This window comes from Heterodontus francisci, chromosome 14 (genome assembly GCF_036365525.1).
Source record: "Heterodontus francisci isolate sHetFra1 chromosome 14, sHetFra1.hap1, whole genome shotgun sequence".
Lineage (NCBI taxonomy): Eukaryota > Metazoa > Chordata > Chondrichthyes > Heterodontiformes > Heterodontidae > Heterodontus > Heterodontus francisci.
This window is the reverse complement of record NC_090384.1, coordinates 80,941,476-80,954,187: the sequence shown is the minus strand read 5'-3', so window position 1 is coordinate 80,954,187 and position 12,712 is coordinate 80,941,476.

Below are 12,712 nucleotides of genomic sequence, written 5' to 3'. Positions count from 1 at the left end.
TAAATTCAAATTCCACCTTCTGCTCTGGTGGGATTTGAACCCAAGTCCCCAGATCAATACCCTGGGTCTCTGGGTTACCGGTCCAGTGATAATACCACTACGCCACCGCCTCCCCCTGTGTACACATCGCACAAGGGCAGGCATAGGTACTTGTGATTCCGAGCAAAGAAAATTCTCTTGTGTTGTGAATATGTAATCTTCCTTCTGACATTCAACTCTCTTAATATCTTGTGCAGGCTTTAAATTGGCATATTCTTGTGGAATGTCCCATTTTTCTGCAGGCTTTACACTTATTTCCTCTCGCAGGACAAGTTTGGTACTGAGGATATGTACCATCACAATGATTGCATGTTCGATCATGAGGTGATTGTAATCTCTGTCTTGGTCTTTCTTGACGTGCCTCTCGGTTTCTTCTGTGCCCTTATGTTTGGTGTGTTTCTCTGGTGAAACCATCCTCATGTGGCATTCGCAGATTCTGTCAACAATCCTCACCTGGCCTCAGGTGATTCTCGTCTTATGTTATTTGCCTTTTTCCTTCTAAGACTTCAGCTTGTCTTTCGCTGGCTTCCAGCATTCTGCCAACATCGAGTAGCCTTTGCAAGTTTAACAGTTCATCCCCTCTAAGTGTTTGCCTTCTTAGTCTTGATGATTGGCAGGTCATAATAATCTGGGAGATGATTTTTTTGTTCACATCTGTGAAGTTGCAATCCTGGGTCAGACTTCTGAGTCCCGTCACATAGTGGTCAAGAGTCTCGCACTTATCCTCTTTTGCTTGCCTGAAGACATCAATTTCATAGTGAAGATTTGCCCTCAGTTGAAAATATCTTGTTAGATCATTCTTCACTACAACAGAATCATCGTCCGTTCCGGTGTCTGTGAATATATCAAAAATATCATCAACTTTTGATCCAGCATAGTGTAGGAATAACGCTCTCTTTCTTTGGGATGTATTGATATCAAGTGCCACCATTAGGCATTCTAATCTTGCTAGCCATTTGCTCCAGTTTGACCCTGGGTTGCTGTCCATCTCTGTAAAAGCTGGTAAGACTGGCAGTTGCTGCGCACACATGGTGATGCTTAAATCTGGAACAAAACTTTTTTTTCTGTTCCTGCCCAGGTTTTCTGTCTATTCCAGTCTACATTTTCTCTCTGAAGCAGTCCTGGTTTCCTCTCACATTTTTTGTCTGTGTTTCCTTTTTTTAAGCCTCATCTCCAGAATATGTAGTGTTGTGCTGTGTTCTTAAGTCTTCATTAAATGATAACTGCAGGCTTTATATTTGTATCCAACACAAACACTATTTATTGTCTTATCTACATTCTATGATCTCAGGTCCAAGTCTTTTCATCACTGGGGTATGTGTGTATTCCTTCTAACCATGTGTTGAGTGTTCTTCTCAAAATGGTGTCTCCTTATATATATATGATGATGTCATCTGTCGTATCAGTGGCCTGGTCTCTTAAAGGTAAAGTTTGTTAAAGGTGAAGTCACCGCTACACTACATTACACTAACTGAGGTTACTCCAGAGATTTGGGGTTGTGAGAATTACAGACAATACCTGAAGAAAATTCAATTTTCTAAAATCAAATTTACTTGTAATCAGCGATTTGCTATTCTGCTATTATAAAATGATAGCACAGCTACCACAATGGTTCCATGTATTTATTATATAGATTACAATAACAACTTATATTTATATAGCACCTTTAACATAATAAAATGTTCCAAGGTGTTTCACAGCAGCGTTATAAAATAAAGTATGACACCGAGCCACAAACTATTAGGTCAGATGTCTAAAGGTTGGTCAAAGAGGTAGATTTTAAGGAGTGTTTTATAGGAGGAAAGCGAGGTGGAGAGGCAGAGCAGTGTAGGGAGGGTATGCCAGAACTTAGGACTTAGGCAACTGAAGGCACGGTCAACAATGGTGGAGCAATTAAAATCAGGGGTGCTCAAGAGACCAGAATTAGAGAAATGCAGATGTCTTGGAAGGTTGTGGAGCTGGAGGAGTTTAGAGATTAGTTTAGAGCAAGGCCATGAAGAGATTTGAGAACAAGGATAAGAATTTAAAAATCTAGATGTTGCTTAACTGGGAGCCAATGTAGGTTAGCGAACACAGGAGTGATAGGGGCACAGGACTTGGTGTGAGTTAAGAAGACATGGGCAGCAGAGTTTTGGATGACCTCATGTTTACCAAAAGTGGAATGTGGGTTACAAGCCAGGGGTGCATTGGAATACTCAAATCTTGAGGTAACGAAGGCATGAATGAGGCTTTCAGCAGCAGATGAGCTGAGACAGGGGTAACGTTGGTCAAAGTTATGGAGGTGGAAATAGGCGGTCTCAGTGATGGCACGAATATGAGGTTGGAAGTTCATCTCGGCGTCAAATATAACCCCAAGGTTGCAAACAGACTGGCTTAATCTCAGACTGTTGCCAGGGATTGGGACGGAGTCTCTGGCTGGGGAACAGAGCTTGGAGCAGGAACTGAAAACACTGGCTTTACTCTTCCTAATATTTAATTGGAGGAAATTTCTGCTCATCTAGTACTGGATATCAGATAAGCAATCTGATAATTTAGCCACAGTGGAGGTGTTGAGTGAAGTGGTGGTGAGATAGAGCTAGGTGTTAGCATACATGTAAAATTAATGCTATGCTTGCGGATGATGCTGCCAAGGGACAGCATGTAGATGAGAAATGGGAGGGGGCCAAGGATAGACCCTCGAGGGACACCAGAGGTTATGGTGCGGGAGCAGGAAGAGAGGCCATTGCAAGTAATTCTTTGGTTATGATTAAACAAATAAGAATGGATCCAGGTGAGAGCAGTCCCACCCAGGTGAACAACAGTGGAGAGGCATTGAAGGAGGCTGATGTGGTCAACCATGTGAAAGGTTCAGACAGGTCGAGAAGGACAAGGAACAAAAGTTTACTTTCGTCACTGTCACATAGGATGTTATTTGTGACTTTGATAAGAGCTGTTTTGGTACTGTGCTAGGGGCGGAATCCTGATTGGAGGTTTTCAGACATGGAGTTCTGGAAAAGATGGGAACAGATTTGAGCATAGAATTTACAAGAACACAAGAAATAGGAGCAGAAGTAGACCATGTGGCCCATCGAGCCTGCTCCGCCATTCAATATGATCATGGCTGACTTTGGGCTTCAATTCCACTTTCCTGCCCGCTCCCCATATCCCTTGGTTTCCTGCAAGACCAAAGATCTATCTATCCCAGCCTTAAATGTATTCAATGATGGAGCATCCACAACCTTCTGAGGTAGAGAACTCCAAAGAAAACACAAAATCAAGCCATTTGACCCAGTTGGTTTATTCCAGTGTTTACACTGCACCCTGCTTCATCTAACCCTATCAGCAAAGCCTTCTCCGTCATGTACTTATCTAGCTTCCCCTTAAATGCATCTATTCACCGGCACAGTGGCGCAGTGGTTAGCACCGCAGCCTCACAGCTCCAGCGACCCGGGTTCAATTCTGGGTACTGCCTGTGTGGAGTTTGCAAGTTCTCCCTTTGTCTGCGTGGGTTTTCTCCGGGTGCTTTGGTTTCCTCCCACAAGCCAAAAGACTTGCAGGTTGGTAGGTAAATTGGCCATTATAAATTGCCCCGAGTATAGGTAGGTGGTAGGGAAATATAAGGACAGGTGGGGATGTGGTAGGAATATGGGATTAGTGTAGGATTAGTATAAATGGGTGGTTGATGGTCGGCACAGACTCGGTGGGCCGAAGGGCCTGTTTAAGTGCTGTATCTCTAAACTAAACTAAACTATTTTATGTGGTAGTGAGTTCCAACTTCTCACCACTCTCTGAGTGAAGATGTTTCTCCTGAATTTCTTATTGGATTTACTAGTGACTACCTTATATTTAGGACCCCTAGTTTTGGACTCCCCACAAGCAGAATCATTTTCCCTACATATACTCTATCAAACCCATTCATAATTTTAAAGGCCTCTATGAGGTCAACCTCAGCTTTCTCTTTTCTAGAGAAAAGAGCCTCAGCCTGTTCAGTCTTTCCTGATAGTTAGAACATTTCCCTTCTGGTGTCATCCTTGTAAATCTTTTTTGCAGCTTCTGCAGTGCCTCTATACCCTTTATCCACGAAGTAGCAGAGCAATTACTAGAATGGTACCAGAGATCATGGACTTCAGTTATGTGGAGAGACTGGAGAAGCTGGGGTTGTTCTCCTTAGAGAAGAGAAGGTTAAGAGGAGATTTGTTAGAGGTGCTCAAAATCGTGAATGGTTTTGGAAGAGTAAATAAGGAGAAACTGTTTCAAGTGGCAGAAGGTTCGGCAACCAGAGGACACAGATTTAAGGTAATAGGAAACATTGTTTTACAAAGTGAGCAGTTGTAATCTGGAATGCATTGCCTGAAAGGGTGGTGGAAGCAGATTCATTAGCAACATTCAAAAGAAAATTAGCTAAATACTTGTAAGGAAACATTTACAAGGCTATGGGGAAAGAGCAGGGGACTAAGATTAATTGAATAGCTCCATCAAAGAGCTGGCACTGGCATATTGGCTAAATGGCATTTTGTTGGGTACATGGGGTACAGTAGCAGAGTGGTTATGTTACTGGACTAATAATCCAGAGACATGGGGCTGAATTTCATAGAGCCCTCTACATGGGTAACGGTGGCGGGGGTGGGGGGGATGAAGATTGCTCAGGATGAAGCCCGCCACCAACCTCGACGCCAGCAGGGCCCGTCCCAATCTTGACAGCAACGGACCGATATCGTGGCGGTCCCCCCCCCCCCACCGCTTGGCGATGAGACCACTATTTAAAAATTCAAATTTAATTTATATACCTTAGGTAATGAAGTTCCTGTCGCCTCCTGAAGTACGGTGGCGATCTTCATCCTGGTGGCCTGCACTGCCGCGCCTTCAAATCCCTGTCCAGGGAAACGAGGCGCGACACCTGGGTGGAGGAAGGAGGAGGGAAGTTTATCAGTGCGGGGGTGGGGAGCGGGGTCAAACTTACTTGATTGGTCTAGGGGGTGATGGCAAGGGTTTAAAGGTAAAAGTTTCTGAATTTTGCGGGGGGGAGAGGTCATATATTCAAGGTAAGTATTTCAGGGAGGAAAGGCAGGAATGATTTGCAATGCTATTGGGGGGGTTGGAAAGATTTTTTCATTACTTTTAATAATTGTAAATGATATGTTCCCTTAAAAATTTTAAATTGTCATTCACGGCTCTGAGCCCTTTAAAAATGGCGTCAGTGCCTGCGCAGTAGCACTGGACGCTGTTGCCAGGGGCAGTTCACCCACCCCATCATCATCGGGGGAGCGGTCTGCCTTGGGCATGTTAATGAGCCGCCACGTTTAAGATCGTGGCGGCTCCGGGGAGTGAATGCTGCAAGTGTGGGCTGTCATCTTTTACAGCCACTGCCATACTCGGCAGCAGCCACATAAAATCCAGCCCATGAGTTCAAATTCCACCACAGCAGCTGGGGAATTTAAATCCAATTCATTAGAAAAAAAAATCTGGAATAAAAAGCTAGCATCAGTGACTTAACTGGATTGTTGTAAATAAAAGGCATCTGGTTCACAAATGCTTTGTAGGAAGGAAGTCTATCATCCTTACCTGGTCTGGCCTGTATGTGACTTGTAAGACCCACAGCAATGTGGTTAACTCTTAACTGCCCTCTGAAATAGTTTGGCAAGCCATTCAGTTGCATTCAAGAAGGCAGCTCACCACCACCTTCTCAAAGGCAATTAGAGATAGACAATAAATGTTGGCCTTATCAGTGATGCCAACATCCCGTGAATCAATTTTAAGGTAAAAAAAAAGTAATTTTATGATTCTATTTACAAATTTGAACAGTCCCAGGTTTTAGGTTTGTAGAAGTTGGTTGATTTCAGCCAGGGTGGCAAAGTGGTGTTACAATTGGCTCCAGCACTCCTGCTGAATGTTATCCAGCAACCCTTGTTGGAAGTGTATGTTGAGGGAAGGATTATGCCCAGCTATAATGTCCTTCCAGAAGTGGAAAACCTGTTTACATTCACATCCCCAGAGGGCAGTTAAGATTCAACCACATTGCTGTGGGTCTGGAGTCACATGTAGGCCAGACCAGGTAAGGATGGCAGACTTCCTTCCTAAAGAACATTAGTGAACCAGATTTTTTGTTTCACAAAAATCTGGTAAGTCACCGTTACTGATGCTAGCTTTTTATTCCAGATTTTTAAAAAATAATGAATTGGATTTAAATTCCCCAGCTTCTGTGGTGGAATTTGAACTCATGTCTCCGGATTATTAGTCCAGTAACATAACCACTACGCTGCCGTACCCCTCTACCCAAAAAAGGCCATTTGGCCAATATGCTAGTGCTAACTCTTTGATGGAGCTAGCCAATTAACCATACATGAACAGTAGTTACTTGGGCCTCATTGAACAGTGAGGCACTTCTCTAAAACCATATCCCAGCAATGAGTCAGGTGATAGGGATCTCTAATACCATATCTGTCAGGAGAGGAAAACACATGAGAAAAGAACAATATAGCCCAAAACTGATTCACTGGATTCAGTTCTCCAAAACCACATGCACTTTGATAAACAAAACTTTAAGGAAATGAGGGAGTAGCTGTAAACATTACCGTAAAAAAACTATTAGTTAGTTAGCAGCTGCTTCTCGCACACAAACACCAATCTTACTGCCCGAGATGCGCTAACTCAGCAGAGACTGGGGATTCAATATCGGATCTTCCTGAAACAAAACAGAAGCTTACAACATTGCAACAAATATGATGTTTAAATACAAAAGCAAAATACTGCAGATGCGAGCAATCTGAAACAAAAACAGAAAATGCTGTAAATACTCAGCAGGTCAGGTAGCATCTGTGGAGAGAGAACAGAGTTAATGGGCAGAATTTTTCTGGTAGCATGCCAATCCCAACGTTGGGAAGATTCCGGGTCAGGATCCCAGAAGAGTGACCTTCCCGGAGGCGGACAATTAAGAAACTGCTTCCAGAAGCCACATCCAGTTAGGGACGGCGGCCAAGTTCCAGTATCGGGAGGTCCAATCAAGGATAGGGACACGGTCTGCCTTCACAGTGCGGGCAATGCCTGTCCATCAGCAGAAATGGCAGCAGAAACGACAGCAGCACCATGGAGGTACCTTGACTGGGAGGGAAGCAGCTGCCATTGAAGCAGGACAAGTATTAGCGGAGACATCAGTCTCATGAAGTGACAGCAAGGGCATGATTGCTGTATGGGGATAGATCTCCTTTGTGAATTACTGCCAGCAAATAAATGCAAACCTTCAACTGAGTTGCAGCTTGGACCTCCTGCTACAAAGCCGATTCTGATCCATGGCCAGGCTCCCAACACAGCAGGGGGCCCATGTAATACTGGCAAAGTTGCAGCACTGGGGAAAATGGCCCTTGATTGGGGCCTTATTTGGCATCAGTGCCTGCCCACTTCGATGGAGCGGGCTGCTAATTCCCCTGGCAGTCCACCCCTGGGAAAGTTGCCCAGAGGCAGGAAAGCGCGGGAAGCTCCTGACGGGGTTTCCCAGTCCTTTCCTGGCATCCCACTCCCACTCCCACCCCCCCGATCGCCTGGGAAAATTCAGCCCTATGTTTCAGGTCGATGACTTTTCATCTGAACTGAGTTCTTTTCTTTATTTAAGCATTTGTTGAAAATCTTATTTAAATCTGTTTCATTCATAGAATGTCACAAGGATGTGACATTCTGTAATTTAAAATCAGCAGTACAAATAGAAACATTGGGGTTGAGCTTTTTTGGGGCTCTCCCACTTGTCCAGTTTTCTCTGAGGTTTCCACAGCTCTTCTGCTGAAGTTACAGAAGAACAGATTCATCCTCATTGGTGTAAGTTGTCTTCTATGTATTTTGTTTGACATAAATATGGGTTGGTAGCAGTGAGAGGCTAATGTACCTAATGTCTGTTGGTGCTGCTACAAAGGCAATACTTATAACATAGAGACTAGGTGGCACAGTACTGCATAACCAGAGGTTACAGGGCTTCTTTAAACCTAAAAGTAACTGAAATTATAAGGAGGTGAACAAACATGTTATTACTGTTGTTACGACCAGGTGAGAAACATGTCTAGGGGTCCCTTTTAGCCTTCACCTGGTCTTATTGTAACAGGATTTATGTTTTTAAACACAGTGTTTTGAGCTTCCCCTTAGTGAATCCTTGTTCACTGCTTTCCAATTATAAGGCAAAGAAATTAGCACAAAACGGTTTAAAGAAGAAAAATGAAATTTATTAAACCTTAAGCTTAAACTCTAATATGGTTAATGCCTACAGATATACAACATTCCCACGCTAGCATGCAACCATGATACACACACGCAAATAGGTTCAGAAAAGAGCAGAAGAAAAACAAAGCAGAGAGGTTTGAGGCAATATCAGAAGAGTTTCTTGTTTACTGTGCTTCGACCTCACTGTAGTCCTTTAGTAAGTAGTCTTGCTTGGTGCCCTGTATTCTCCTTAAACCTTGTTTGCTGTAGGAGACTTTTCTCTCTTGGGGTTCATATGTCTTCAGTTACGTGAGAAAGATGAGAGCAGACAGGAGAGAGATGCTCTCAGTCCAGGAGCACACAGCTTTCTGAGTTCAAATTCTCTGTGGCAAGTTCAAATTCTGCAACAGCCATGTGACTTAACTGGTCTGACCACTTCTTCTGTGTATGTGGAAGCAAGGACTGGATCCTTTGTTCCAACACTGCTAGCCTGCAAAAAAGTCTTTCTGGCGAGGGGCCTGGCAATTCCTTGTAATAGGCCCTCTTTTCTTCCCAGCACCAATTTTAAGTTTTAATGTTCATGTGGCAAAATAATGTGTGCCTCATTCTTGGCGGGTGGGGGCCTGCATGACACTGTGCATATTACACCATAAATACTGATAAACCCAGACTTTTCCTCTATTCAACAGTAACTCAGGGACAGCTATGGGAAGGATTTTGTTCCAATGTCCACTTCTGAAGGTTTTCCACTACCTCAACAAAATATTCAAATTTTGCTATCCTTAGAGAAGGGTGTGATTTTGTATATTTTAATATAACTTACCTAAACTTGAGGATTTGCACCTCCACATTTTATGAAATCTATTGGATTATTTTTCCAGCTGTAAAAATAAAACTTATTCAGCTTGAATAAAATAAAATAACTGTTGACAGTCCATTTTTCATCCCATGCTGCTGCAGCACCTTTAAAGATGCTCAAATAGGAATTCTAAAGCTTTTCCCCTAGCAAACAGCAAAATGCTATTCAGTAGGAGAGACAGTCATTTACTTTGCTTTAACTTCAGTTAATGTCACAATTAATATAGCAGGAATTTGTATCTGATTTTCTGATATGTGTGGTATATATTGTTATATGGATAGAATACCTGATTACCATTCAGAAAGCCCACATTAAATTTGTGGTTTGGATTGTTACTGTATCAGGTATCCCATCAGTGGATATGTTTTGCTGACTCTCAGCTTTTCCAGGGAAGGAAAATATAACAGTATCATTCAACCCTATTAGTGAAATAATTGCCAGTGAATCTCTGAGCAGTGGTGGCTACGATTTGTTTTCTGTTATGTTTTGGAATGTTTGTGCACACATGGGTTGAAGGATGTCAATTCCAAGGAATGGAACACTTTTTCAATTGGGATACAAGATTTCAGCACTCCTAGATCAGGTATAGCATGATTGAATCTTGTTCTACTATCCCCCCAACAGTGTTGCTTAATCCTCAGCCTCAGAAGATGTGCCACTCCACAGTGCAATTTTATTTTTCCTCCCATCAGCACCACCAGCCCCGTGCCCCCCACCCCCCATTTCCCACACAAACCAACTTTATGAGTAATCTTGCTACTGAATGCCAGTTTTTGGCTGGTTTTCTCTTGTAAACCTATGTCCGCTATGAAATTTGTTTGTGCTGTCTAAACTCAATTCACAGAGAATTTTTCTAACTGGCTTAAAGACAGGATTTTCAATGTAGTCTTGTTGGGATTTGAACCCAGGTTTATCAAGGTGAATCAGTGGCAATGGATTCTGCCACCCCAGTTTATTGCTCCCACCTTGCAGCTTCATTTTACAAACTTTTAATGTGTTCTTTACTTTTATAATATTGTTTTTATACAAGCAAAGTAACTAAAGCCATGGTAGATAATAAGGATATTTGGTTATATTATAATGCTCGGATGATTTATTGCTCAAATCTGCAATGCCTGGAAAATATACATGGGTGAAGCAACTTCAGTAATGTGACATAATTGCCCTTTTCTTCTGCCCACCTCTCACCTCCCACCAAATGCACACACAAAAAAATTGTATTGGAAAAGCCTAGTTAGTTAGTCAGCTGACAAGTCCATAGGAAATTTGGGTGTGAATAAATTTCCCAACCATAAAACTTTTCTATCTTAGCAGACATTGACTGTGACAGTGTCACATCCATAGGGGTTTATAACGTGCATCTCATGAAAATATCCAATTTTAATATGAACAGCATTCCGTTAAAAGATCGAATTTGGCAGGGTTGAAGTGGTCTCCAGAGCCAGAAATTCCATCTGGGAATTGCAGCGTGATTAGTGATTCTGATTCCCCTGTTTGCAGTCTTTTTGACAGACTGGAAAGTTGCCCTGAGGCCATGTCATGCTGTTGGAGGTGAAATGGCCTCATTATTTCAGCTCAAGGCAAATAACGATCAAAGAGTTAGAGTTTCAAACACGAGCTTTTTTGAAGGAAGTCCTCAAAACAAGGAATACCAGCAAAGCAAGTATAAATACAAATTTAAATTCAATAAGAAAAACATGACTGTGATTAATTCATTACTGTATTTGGTGAAATGCCCTCTTTGTTCTCATTTTCCTTTAAATGATATTACATTCCAGCATTTAGACAGAAAGTTTTCATATTAAAATGCAAGACTTATTGCTCTCTAACACTTCCAATGCATCAAAGTTCACAAAAAATATCAAGAGTAAATGTGAAAAGGATAGTAACAGAGTTAAGGTACTACTTTGTGCAAACCACCATACGGTTCAATTAGGGTAACTCTGATGTGATGTTTGCACTAAGTGTAAAGCCATTACTGCATCCACCCAGATCTGTTGCATGTAATCAGATTCTATTTTTCTTTCTGTGATCAACAACAAGGGTCAAGGTCTTTCAGAAAGCAGGAGGCCCAATATTGAGTGGTAGGGGTGGTTGTGACTAACGGTGTGAAGCGCAGGGAGTAAGATGGACTTTCAGACTAAGGCAGTGCTATGAAGGAAAGAACTGGCATGTCAATGGTTTAAGATATTGCAGGTAGGTATTATGGAAGTAAATCAGGACTTGCACTGTTTTCTTCTTGTGGGCTGGCTGTGGAATTTAAGAGGACGTCGTGGATAGCACGTTTAGTGAGGTGGTCACACCGCAGGTAATGGCTGCACAGGCAGAAAAGAAATGGGTGACCACCAGACGGAGTAGTAGGCGCAGGCAGGTTGTGCAGGAGTCCCCTGTGGCCATCCCCCTCTCAAACAGATATACCGCTTTGGATACTGTTGGGGGGGATGACCTCCCAGGGGAAAGCAGCAACAGCCAAGTTTGTGGCACCACGGAGGGCTCTGCTGCACAGCAGGGGAGGAAAAGGGTTGGAAGAGCATTAGTGATAGGGGATTCTATCGTAAGGGGTGCAGATAGGCATTTCTGTGGCCACAGACGAGACTCCAGGATGGTATGTTGCCTCCCTGGTGCAAGGGTCAAGGATGTCTCGGAGCGGCTGCAGGACATTCTGAAAGGGGAGGGTGAGCAGCCAGAGGTCGTGGTCCATATTGGTACTAATGACATAGGCAGGAAGAGAGATGAGGTCCTGCAAAGTGAATATCGGGAGTTAGGCAGAAGGTTAAAAAGCAGGACCTCTAGGGTTGTAATCTCAGGATTACTCCCTGTGCCACATGCTAGTGAGGGTAGGAGTAGGAGGATTAGGCAAATGAATGCAAGGCTGAAGAGCTGGTGTAGGCGGGAGGACTTCAGCTACTTGGATCATTGGGATCTCTTCTGGTGCAGAGGTGACCTGTACAAGAAGGACAGGTTGCATCTAAACTGGAGGGGGACCAATATCCTTGTGGGGAGGTTTGCGAGTACTACTCGGGAGGGTTTAAACTAGTCTTGCAGGGGGGTGGGACCCAAAGTAGTAGTCTCTCCAATGAGATAGTTGAGGCAAATGTAGAGGTTAAAGCAAGCAAGTCCAGTAGGCAGGTCGGGCAGGGGCAGGACAGGGAGCGTGGAAGGTCTGGTAGGCTAAACTGCATTTACTTTCATGCAAGAAGCCTTACAGGTAAGGCAGATGAACTCAGTACATGGGATTGTTATATTATAGCTATTACGGAAACGTGGTTGAGGGATGGGCAGGACTGGCAGCTCAATGTTCCGGGGCACCGATCCTTCCGGCGTTACAGAGGTGGAGGTAAGAGAGGAGGGGGAGTTGCACTATTGATTAGGGAGGACATCACGGCAGTATTTAGAGAGGATATCCCGGGGGGAATGTCCAGCGAGGCCATATGGGTAGAACTTAGAAATAGGAAAGGGGTGATCACTTTGATGGGATTATACTATAGGCCCCCCAATAGTCAGAGGGAAGTGGAGGAGCATATATGTAGGGAAATCACAGATAGGTGTAGGAATTATACAGTTGTAATAGTAGGTGATTTTTACTTCCCTAATATTGACTGGGACTGCCTTCGTGCTGAGGGATCAGATGGGGAAGAATTTGTTAAGTGTGTC